This window comes from Falco cherrug, chromosome 7, assembly GCF_023634085.1.
Source record: "Falco cherrug isolate bFalChe1 chromosome 7, bFalChe1.pri, whole genome shotgun sequence".
NCBI classification, from domain to species: Eukaryota; Metazoa; Chordata; class Aves; order Falconiformes; family Falconidae; genus Falco; species Falco cherrug.
Window position 1 is genome coordinate 13,936,235 of NC_073703.1, and position 12,233 is coordinate 13,948,467.

The following is a 12,233-nucleotide window of genomic DNA, read 5'->3' on the forward strand; positions in this document are numbered from 1 at the left end:
AAATAATTATTATGCTTAAATTTAACCTTAAAAAAAAAACCATTTGAATCTGAAATAAAATATTTTTGACATAGTTTAAGCGATTTGACCCAAATAAAATTATGAAGAGCTGCCAAACTATTTTTTTCCAAGTTGGAAAATAACTTGACAATCTTTTTACTATTAGTATTAAGCAAAATTCAAGTTCATTGTTTTTAAAAATGCAATTATTATAAATTAAGAAAAATCATAAATACTTATAGGAAAGTTAAAAGGAGATCAGTACAGATGTCATTCCTGCTAAGCAGCCCTGCTTGGTGTGAGGTACTGGGATTGGTAATTGGGTGTATTTTTGCCTAAAACATCACAGCAGGGTGCTGGACCTGGTGTTCCCTCTGTGTTCCCTAGGTGTATGCTTGAGTGATACTTGTGCTTCCTGGTAACGAACTGTATAATTTTAGGGAGGAGGAGCAAATGCTCTTTACTATGAATGTCTGTCTTTTCAACCAAGATTACTGTTATTTTATCCGCTCATTTACTTGTCAGCTACATTTCAAAGTTAGCTGAGTGTTCAGAGCTCAGTAGAGATGGTAAGAGCCCAGTCGATAATTTCCAGTCCTGGATAGAGTTGTTAGTCAGCTGAGGTTTGCAAACTGCAGGTCTTTGATAAACACTCGTTGTTTCAAACTGCGCTTATTTACTAGAGAGATAATAAAGTAGGTATCTGCTGTGCTTCTGATCACAACTGTTGTTTACTTATGCTCATTGTGCCAGTTTTTCTAATTATGACTGCTAGGTGAGATGCAACACTTTAATTGGTAAGTAAAATAAGCAGTGTGTTCCACTGCTAATGGCTGAGCTCTGTAGAGCAGTTTCTAATTAGACTAAAGAAGCACCAAATACTGGCATTGTCACAAACTGGCTTTCCAACAGCTTATTTACATGACAAAATCTGTATATAGAAGTAGCTTGCATCCCTCCTCCCCTGTAAACACATGTTTCACATTCTGTGAGGGTGATGCTTCACAATGAATGCCATCGAGATAATGTAGTTTGGAGTATGGAGAAAGCATCTTGATAAACAGAATACACAATTTCTATGGCTAGAAATGAGTTTTTAGAGCTTTCTAAAGAAGCCAATTTTTTTTAATAGATGTATTGCAAAGGCTCTGCTATTTCTCTTTACTAGCCAGTATAATATGATGGTTCTGCACAAAGAAGTCTTTTTCTAAGTCTATAGAAGAAGAGTTTGTAAAGACAGGGATTGTACCTATACTCTGCTATTTTTATAAACAGCAATTGTCACTCACTTGCTAAAATGGAGGTCAGGAGAAAGTGCTATTCTTCAGAGGAGGATGAAGCCACAGAACTACCTGAATGACAGACTGGCTCTGTCACAGGTTTATTATATAACTGGGTAAATCACAAATTTACCCGTTTGTAAAAGGGAGATAATGCTAAGCTTACAGTCAGGGTTGTGATGTTTTATTGGTGTTTTTTTAATAAAATGCATTGAAATTACTTGGAAAGAATGGCCTCAGAGGTATATGGAATTTATTACAGATCTCGTATAAATTGCATTTCTTGGAACTAAACTGATTTATACCAACGAGGATTTGAATATATTCAGAGTACAAAAAGGCATTTCCTTCTTAGTAGTCCCTCTTTACTATGGGGAAAATTAAAGATCACACCAAGTATTTAATTTCTATTTAAAATTGCAACAGTTTTTTTAATAAAGATTGTGCCAACAATATCATGGCCTCGTTTTAGTGTGAATGTTTCGAAAGAAGATAGCACTAAACGCTTATGTTGAGTTTAGTGCTTTGTCCCTGTTCAGGTTTTTGTCTGATCAATGTAGAGGTTTAGTGCTCCTTTACTAGAGAGTCATAGAGGTTTGGATGCCCGCTGCATCTCCTGCTTGTAGAAGAGACAGTTCAAAACCAATATTCTCTTGATAATCTGTTGGACAAGCTGCATATGGTAGAGCCATATCTGGGTGAAGAGTTTAATGCAGAAAAAATTTATGGCAAGCCAGGGGCTTTGGAACAAGGCATGTGGACGGACTAATAAAAATGTCTCACAGTTACTGCTAGAGGGCTTGATCCTACTTCCCTTGAAGCGAGCAGCACAAGTCACATTGGCTGTGCAAAGGAAGGATAAAGTCCTTTAGCTTGTGGAGACCCTCAGCAGGAGGGGACACCTGTCCAAGCCATTGAAAAAGGCATCAAAAGTAATCCTGAACTCCTATTAACCTCATGCTGCTCCAATATAGTCTGTTGCAGTATAGTCGTCTTTACATCCTATAGGGCAACAACCATTCAGCTCTTCTCTACAGGAGCCTCAGGCTCCTTCTTACCACCACTATATGGTTTATTTTAACATTAGGACAACATAAAAGAGAAAAGGGGGTTTGTGAAAAGTCACACAAACCGTGTGTGTGTTTAGTATACCTGAAGGCTCGTTACTTCCTTGTGGTAATCCTGCCAGGCCTCCTCCTTCAATCACTTCTGTGTCGGTCTGGCAGTCAGCTTCCTGCAGATATTATACCCCAAACCACTGCTCCATAAGAGACTTCTGTTTTACACCTGCCATCCTTCTTTTAATTGTATGATTTCGCACCGTGTTCTAGGCCTGGCACACCTCCAAGCAATTCCCAAGCATCCACTAAAAAGTGGTTGGTCTTGAAGCACTTTTCTTTTTCCACTTTTCACGCTATGCATATTCCCCTATTATTTTAAACCAGGGTATAAATGGAGGGAAAGCCCTGGTAACCAGTACAGTGCTTCAAAATTATTGATGGGGCAGTTCTGGTCTCACCCTAGAATAGGCTCATGCTTGTTCAAGTGCATTTCAAGCAGCACGGATGCTAAAATTTAAGGGACTCAGTAGCCAACACAACACTTATTCATAGCAACTTTGTGTTGCTTGTTGCAACATTCAAACATTCCCACAAGTTATTTAGTTCCCAAAGTTGGTAGCTGTCTAAATAAGCATCCTAGCCACTTTACCCAAGTCTAGTGTCCAGATCACCCAGTTAGATACAGCTTGATCTGACAAGGAAATTTAGTTCCAGTCTGAGCACACTGAAGCTAATAATTTCCAGTATAAAAGTCTGTTATTAATGCTGCCCAAAAAATACCAGGTAGCAGAAAGATTCTGATTTTTCTGTATAAGCAGTCTCCTGTCAGAAAACTCAGTGGGACAGGGATTGGCAGATGGAGGAAAAGGGCTGGAAAGCCTGGGTGTCTAAAAGTGGAGAAAGGCTCTGTGCTTGAAGGCTGCTCTGTATCCTGGGTTCAGGGGAAGGCAAAGTGGTGAGAGGATGAGGGAACTGTGGAGACCACCTGGGCAATGGGGCAAGGCAGCATTCGAAAATAAATGAGAGCTCATGGCAGATGCTGATTCCTCAGCCAGCTATTCTTGGCAATGAATAAAAAGGTTAAAGCAAGGAAGAGTTATATTTATTTATATATGTGTGTGTATGTATATGTACATATGTATTTTATTTTTAAAAGGTTGCTTTTATTTCCAGGTTTTCAATTATTTCAAAGGTTGCCTGTATTGGAGGTGCCACAATAACTCAAAGCTTCACAGAGACAAATCTATTATTGCTTATATCACAGGAATGCCCAGAGGCCTCTTGTAGGGACAAAGCCCCATTGTGTCAGATGTTATGGAAACATCATGTAAATCTTTGATTCATAGCACATTTTGAATCACCCTTAATAGTTTAATACTTTTTTCCCCATCAGTTAATTTCAGTTTTCAAGCTCTGAAAGGGGCTTTTACACAGCATTTGTAGGTTCTGGCAAAAATTTCTACAGATCACTACAGCCACCTCTGCATACCATTTCTATACACCACCATTGGCAAATACCAACAGCAGGCAATAAAACTAGATATAAGTGATTCTGAGAATGTATCACAGTAGTAGATTCAAACATTAAGTGAAAAAAAGTGTAGGAAAACCAGAGTTCGTTTTGGGTTTTTGTGAAGTAATCTTAGAATTGAAACATCCCTTTACTAACAAAGTATTTAAACATCCTGTGACCGAAATGAGAGAGAGAGTAAGGTAATGAAAACAATGAAGGATCATTTGGGAAAATTCAGTATAATATTTTTAGTAAAGTATTGTTAGTTTTAGTTTTTTCCCCAAGAACTGTAAGATCTGTCCTAGCTACAGATAGACTGCTTTTTTTGGATAAGACAATAGAACAGCCTCTAGGTTCACTCTACAGTGTAAAGTTGTCCTATTGAGCAGACAAATAGTGGGATAGTTGCTCACACCATTTAGCAGCACACTCTGCAAATAATCTTTGGAAGCCACTGAGACTATTAATGTATTTTAAACAAGTGCTTCTGTAAAGTTCCGGCTTTGCTCAGGAATGATAAATTTATTCATTATGTGAATGTGGCAACTTTGAATTTGTTCAGCTTAATAAAATAGCATCCGTTATGCACAAATGTTGGAAGACATTTGGACTATGGCTGCACAAATTCCAGAACTCCCAACACTTTTGTTAATGCTGCTCACATCATCAAGGTATATCCAAAGCCTACCACCAACCAGTCAGACAGCTTTTACTGCAAGTTTTTCACATATTATCCTTCTGCAGTCCATTTCTAAAGTCTTACTTCCTTTGTCCATAGCCAAAAGCTACTAACTTGGAACAAAGTTCAATCAAGACCCAAACATAATGAAGAAGGAGAAATCACAAAAGATGGAGTTAATGGCTGCAGCTACCACTGTGGATCCTTTTGCCACAGGCTCTGAAAGTCTGGAAAATTAATCAAAGTTCAATCAAGGATGTATGATATTGCGGCTGCTGCAGCAGCAGTGTCTGGTGTCACCTGGGAGCTGTCCATTAAAAACAGCTCACTGCAAACCATCCTGGTATCGATGTGCTATCCCAGTTGAAGGGGGTAGTCAGATGCTACTCCAGGACATTGCTATACATTTGGTTTTCACTCCTGGGTAAACTTCAAAAGTTCAACATGTATTTTTAGACATTAAAAAAAACCCAGGCACGTGCCTGGGGTAAGTTCATAAAAGAGGCAGTTTTAAAGGAATCTACCTACTAAGTAGAGGACGGGTGACCCTTTCAAGGAAGTTTTCTTGGAATGTCACTGTAAAATAGGAATTGGAATTTCTTCCTCCCAATCAATAAGAAGGGGCTGTAGACAGGAAAAGGCAACAGTGAAGAGAAGTTTTGGCTAAAGCATAAAGTTGTAAAAAAGCCTTCAGCAGAGTGGGAGAACCGGTAAATAAGCCTCCATAATAAACATTGATTGTCCTAGTAGTAACAGTACTATAGGCATGGTTGTTAAACTCAACCATTGGGTGAGAAATTTGTAGCTTATGAGCTTGGAAAAAAAAATCTTCCGCAGATACTATGGTAATTTTTTAGCAATAATCCTTCATACAAGAATTCCTTAACAACATATAGAACATTTGCTTTTATTTCACTGCCTGGGAAAAAGTGTCCTTTAGCCTGTGTGATGTTTATGATTAAAACTTGACAACACTTGTAGGCAGGGAAAATTCATCTTTCATTTTATCAGTCTGCCATTGAGACATGTCCTAGTCATCCCTCTAATACTCCAACACTCCCATGAAACAAAGCAAAATTGCCACCACTGGTATTACTGCTACGTTACTCATCAGTTATTATATGCCATAGTTTAAACGTTTGAAAACCACTACTTGGTATTAAAGAACAAGAAGGACAGGGAGAAAGAAAGAAAGAAAAAAAAAAACCAACCAAAAGGAAGGAAAATGCTGGAGGCTGTGAAAATAAACATGAAGCTCCATACTGTAGGTGAAGTGTCTCCTGTATTGGTGTAGGACTTGATTGTCTTTGGGGGGGGGGAAAAAACCCAACAGCATTACTGGTTTAGGTATCATATTGCCAACTCTCCTTTTCTTTAACCATGTGAATATGAGTGGCTACCAGTTTTATGGCAGGCATTTTATTCTGACTTTGACACACCTCTGGCCCAATGTCACACCCTTTGGCCCTGGGGGCACAAACGTGGTTCCTGACTATTACGCTTATGACAACACAAAGTCTCTGGAATTCTGTCTCAGCCCTTTCAATCAGATATCGTAAACATGCCTGTCTCCCCATTGTATTTCTGCCTGGTTCATCAGTATATCTTAACTGAAATTACTGGTATTCTTTTGATAAGCCATTAGTGTTAGGAAGGGGGTTGAATTTTTTTGTTAATTACTAAATCTTGGTGACAGACAGAATCTGCCTGTTAAAACTTGTGTTGTAATTTGAGGATTAAATGCTGCACCTCTGAGAAACATCAGTATCAAAACTCATTTGCTCTAAGAGACTTAACGTTGTTAGGAGTTGCAGTTTGACAAAGTAGATTCCTTAATAATAGTTAGCAATTAAATGTTTTAAACTCTTCACAGGACTTGCAAGATGAGGGGCCAGATGGTAGAATTGTTCAGAAAGGGAAATGTGTAGCCAATACAGCTCCCCTCTTAATCCCTGACAGCAAAAGACTTCAGCTGCCATTATTGTTTGGTTATTAGACAATATTTGAGAATTGCATTTCACTTGATAAGACCTTTATTGTCTAGCCCAAAGGTTTGCAGGTTCATATTCTCTGCTAGCATACTCATGCAAGCCCACCCCAAACTAGACAGACCATGGAAAGAAAGATGGGCAGAGCTGCCAAGAACACTCGGGTACCCCATCCTTGCTGCAGCATTCCCATCTCCCTCTTCAGAGTGGTATCTCTAGTTGGGTAGTTATCTTGTACATATGACATTCATGTATGACCAACTGATGCAGTCTTTTGCCATCCATTTAGATGGAAGCTGCATACTTCATTGTAGTTTAAAAAAAAAAATTAGAAAGGTAGAGAACAGCGCCAATGAGTAAGCCAGTTTTCTTTCTCACAGCCCAGGGTGAGGGGGAGTAGGAGGAGGAAGCAAAGAAAGTCCTTCAGTATATGTCTAAAACTGTTTTGATTCAGCAAGTCACTTTAAATATGCTTACTTTGGATAGCGATGTATTGTGATTCATATTTTTGTAACAACTTTTCCAATCTTGATATTCACTGCATATATATATATATACACAAAACATTTCTATTTCTGTGGGTTTAAGTAAATATATTTTTAGGGGTTAGACAACTTCAAAGTGCTTTTTTGGCCTATTTGCAAGCTTTAGTTACGAATACAGGGTTGGATTGTGAAGCCCTTTTCTCCTTGAAATTTGGATTTTTGTGCAGGTTGATCTGCTTTACAAAACATTTTAAAAATTATAATGTGTACTATGTAAGCTCTCTATAATTTCTTGTATTCTTTGGTTGTGCATATTGAAATTCAAGCATAAAAAGCTACTAAGCAAGAAGGTTAAAGGTAATTTATTTACTTTAACATTATAAACTGGCAAAAAGACAGAGAACAAACAATAGGAAAAACCAACAAGTTTGTAAATGGCTAATAGTTTAGCTGGGTGCTCCAGGCTCCACATTGGGTCAGATGGTGTTTATTAAAAACTGGGGAGGGTGGAGAGAGCACAGAAGGAATGCTGCTTGCAGAAAAGATACGTGTTTTAGACTCATTAAGACTGAATTGTAAGGTGCTTTGAAAGGATCTAATAAACCTACCTAAAGAACAGATAAAACTGTTGAAAAATGCAAAGTAGAGCATGCTAGAAAGAAGTAATTTGAAGTTTTTGTAAATGCTGTCGGGTCCTGGAATGAAATTGTAAGCATTCAACAGAAAGGCCCAGTTATCACAAAACTGGATGAACTCACCAGTATGGCATATATGAACAATGGATTAACTCTATTGCTTTCATTAGGAGAGAGAAAATGCTGTATTTATCTGTTTATCATCAAGTATATGCTAAAAGTTGTGTGTCTCTTTTGCTTAGTACAAAACAGCATTAAAGGGAGGAAACTAAAATGCTAGAAAGTAAGAGTGGAATAGAGTAATATTTAAAGTACATTAATGCTGTCAAAAAGTCAAGTGGGGCAGTGTATCTCTTCTGGTGACACTAAGAAATCTCAAAAAAGATTTAAGCAAAGAATGAAGAATGAAATTTAGAGAATCTAAATACACAATTATAGAAATCATTGGAAGCAGGGAAGGCTTTGGTAGGAGGATCACCAACAGGACCGCTTAAATTAGCAAAGAGATTAATAGATATGACATGAACAAATGTAGGGATTAGCACAGAGAGGTCAAACCAAGTCCTTTGCTTTATTCTGTTTCACATTTTAAAGCAACATGTTTTAAACCAGTATATTAAAAAGCTTTAACTTTGCAGTGCATAATTAAGCTATGTTGTATAAATATAGTACCATTCCTGATGAGAAATTGGCCTTGAAAAAGGATGTAACTTAAAAAACCAAATTATATTAGATGGCAAACTGTTATGGAATCAATTTTTTCAAAGATGAATACATTTTAGCATAAACAACAATTAAAAACTGGTAAAAAGAAATTTACTATTCAGTCAGGTCTTTTCAATAACTGTTAATTGCAGGGTTTCTTGATCGTAGTGACTGTTTCAGTGGAGAGGCACTGTTTCACAGGGATGGATCAGCAGTACGATCTGGTATTGGTGATGCCTTTCTGGGTCTGCCATAAGCACGACTTTAAAAATTGGCATTTTGTAATGCCAAATACTCACTTAACTTCACTGCTGTTTTGAGCTGCAGAAGAAACGTAATGCAGTGAACAGTGAGGTGAAGATCAGTGCTGAAGCAGGGGTGTGAATGCCGGTAGTATTAAATATACTTTGTACTCTTGTTGGGTTCTTATTGTCGAATTTCACTAAAGAGGATGTAAATAGCAAGACAGGGATCAACACTTGAACTCTGGTTAAACTGTTAGTGGAAAACAGTTTTGGACAGCTTAGTATTATCTCCTTGGGCCACCTTACAAAATCAGCCTACCTGGAAATACTGAACAAGAGATTTGGGTTTCTCTGTTGCTTAGATGAGAACTGGCGTGCCCTACCTGACCTTCCACAGATCTTAAGAAATTTTATCAAGTACTTTATGGCTTTAGCAGGCCTATTTTTAGTTTGACTAGTGCTCAAAACCTATGCTGCAGCACACTGAGTTTAAAACTATTTTCATCTTCATGTGCACAGGTTTGTTAAATTAAAAAAAAAACATTGGCCTTGGAAGTTGTTTGAAATCCACAGCTGCCTTTATCTTTTGCTGACAGGACTTCAGTTCTCCTCATTTTTCAAGGTCTGTTTCCTCTTTCCCCTCCTACCTCCCCAAAATCTTGTGTTCCTTCAGTCCTGGACAGCAGTTCCTGCTCCTGTTGGCTTTTCTCCCTGAAAGGTGACCCGGTGCCCATCTGCATGATCATGGGCCTGACCATTGCTTCACATGTCTTCTGAGAGGTGAAATGTTTAATCCACACATACCTCCAAGGCGATAAGCGAGCAGAGCATTAAATTAGTGCTAAGATCTTTGCCAGCACTGATTTAAGTAAGAGGGACATAGTGTATTATGTGTTTGGAATTTAGGCCAAGCAGGCAGGACACGAAGGTTAATACCGTTTTGCAGCTAACTCTGGTAGCAACAGTGTGAAGCAGGCAGCGTGTGGCTGGGGAAGTTATGTGTCTGTTTGCCTACAGAATGCAGCAGCAGAGACCAAACCTACTCCTAACATTTAGTCGGTGCTTGATTAGTTTCTTAATATTCTTTTTAGAATTATTACTTTTTTCTTTTTTGCAATCAAACACCAAAATTTAAATCATGATTGAAATTTAAAAGTCAGGTGAAATCTTTTCTTGGGGATTGTATTGTGCTTTTGTGCTGTATCACACTGGCTCCCCTGCAGTGATTCCCTAGGATTAATATCCATTTTTTAAGTATCCTAGACAATAAAATCAGGTAAGAGCAGCAGCTTTTTGTTTATAGGCATTTCCATGTGTTGGAGCTCTTCTCAAAACTATGAATACTCTTGTATTTGGTTAAGTAGGTTTAGCACTTCACATTCTGCCCTACATCCCTTTATGTTTATGCTGCTCTGAACACACAGGCTGAGACATGGAGAAGAAGAAACAGGCTGGGGCAGGTGGGAGGAGAAAGCAGCTTTCCTTGGGCTGTGTTGTCACACCGTGATTCTAGGTATTTACATTATGACTTACATGGATTTCAGACCTGGGAACCCCTTTCCTTTGCTCTCAGCACTGTGCCTGAGAACACAGTAAGATGCTATGGTTTCCTCAAGGAGCTTACAATTCTAATAGTTTAAAAACAAATAATAATGCAGAAGCAAGGAAGTAAAAATCAGAATTGAAATAACTTGCCCAAGGTCAAATAGCAACTCAGTGGCAGAGCCCCAGATTAAGCCCAGGACCTCTGGCTCAAGCCTGCTGCCCTGTCCTGATGTCTCTTTCTTTCCACAAGAAGCTGGTTTTCCATTACATTTTACTGCTGGAAGAGTAAACCCTCTGGTCATCCTTTGGTTTCCATTTTGGTCATTCTGCAAGAGACGTTGTGGTAACTGTTCTGTCCAAGAAAGCTTGAACTACAAATCAACTGAAATTACTGAAAACGTTGTTGATGTGCCAGTATTTCTTTAAAAGTTGACCTGTAGATACAAACTGTGCCTTGCATGTGTCATGTTATGCTAGAGATCATCAGATGTTTGCTAAAAGGTGCACAGATAGTAAAACACAGAAAAATTGCTAATCAGTAATAGTGAATAGTTTAAAAAGAGCAAAGCATAAATATGTTCCCATAAAATATTCATTGAAAAAGCTTGAATAATGAAAATAATGCTTAAAATAAAAGACTGTTAGTAGATAATTAATTAAGAAAAAAATAAATTGGTTTTAAATTGTTTGCTATGGATAGTTAGCCCATTTAATCAGAATTATCATCTTCCAGGCAAATGGCAGACAGCTAGTAAACATTTTTTCCCTGGGAACTGGCTAGAGGGGAGAACAGCTCTCCACGCATCTAAGTTTTAGACACTTATCATTTTGAAGTCAATTCAGAGCTTCTGGCGGTTTATGTAATCTTAAGGCACTCTTCCCACTTTTGTTGCAGAATTCTCAATCAGGTAGAGTCCTTTTTAGTTACATTACTGCTTGTTTCATTAAGAAGGGAATATGATTTTAGTAACAAGGTGTGCCCTTGGCTATAAGTGATCATCATGAGAGAGCAGTTAGGTTTTGTCCTCATCACAGAACATACGCTTTTAAAACACGGCTGTTAAGAATCACCTCAAACAGCATGATGTTGGCTATGACTCCTCAGGCCCTTTTTCCTACAGTTTACAGGACCGCTGACAATCTGTGTGTAACTGTCCTGGGTCCCCAAGAGAGAAGTGCCCAGGCATGTTTCAGGGGGCAGAGGTGGCACTGGAGCCCCGTGTAGAGTTCTGCTGGGGAAGAACCAAGCCACCACCTGTGGTTGGCTCTTCTCATACGTCAGTGTTTTTTGATAGAAGTATCTGGTAGCCCATACTATGAAACTAAATCTCCCTCTCTGTTTTTCCATCTTGTTCAATAGCTCAAGGGGAGAAATAAGGTATAGGATGGAGAAAACCAGGGATTTAGGGAAAGCATCTGCTTCATGTCGTGCTCTATGGGACCAGATTCTGGTATCACATTGGCTTTATTCTGGCCTGGTTCCAGCTACTGCCCTGGAGTTAACATTAACTGTAGTCCAGTATTTAGTAAACTATAAATTAGGTTGTCTCCTTAAGCATTGTGCATATATCTAGCAAACAGTAAATAGGATTAGAAGAAGACAACAAATTAACCAACAATAATAATACGTTAGCTGTCTTCTCCCTACAGCCATCTTATTTCCTGCTGTCTTTCCTATGGGATTACAGGTATTCATGTGGTCCAGTATTGTCCTGGTATGTTCCTACAAGGATTCCCACTGAGTTCAATGTGACTATCTCTGAGTATAGTACGGTGTATTCCTGGGTTAGAGGAGTGTCAAGAAATTATCTACAAGAATCAAGAGTAGAGAGGAGGCGAGAAGCATTCTGTTTGGGATTTTATTTTGTGTTTTTTTTTAAACAGGTGAGAAATGACTATGACAAAAATCCTGCTCTAACTCATGAATGCAACCCAACACCTGAATAACTGAAACCAGATTTTGGCCCAATTACTAGAAAGTAATTCTTCTCCTGTCTTTATGACCTGTACTTCTGTTAATAGGAAGCTTCAACTTCATAAAAAAAAATAAAACTCAACCCTAACTCAAAAGTAAGTTGATAGGGGGGAATGTTTTAA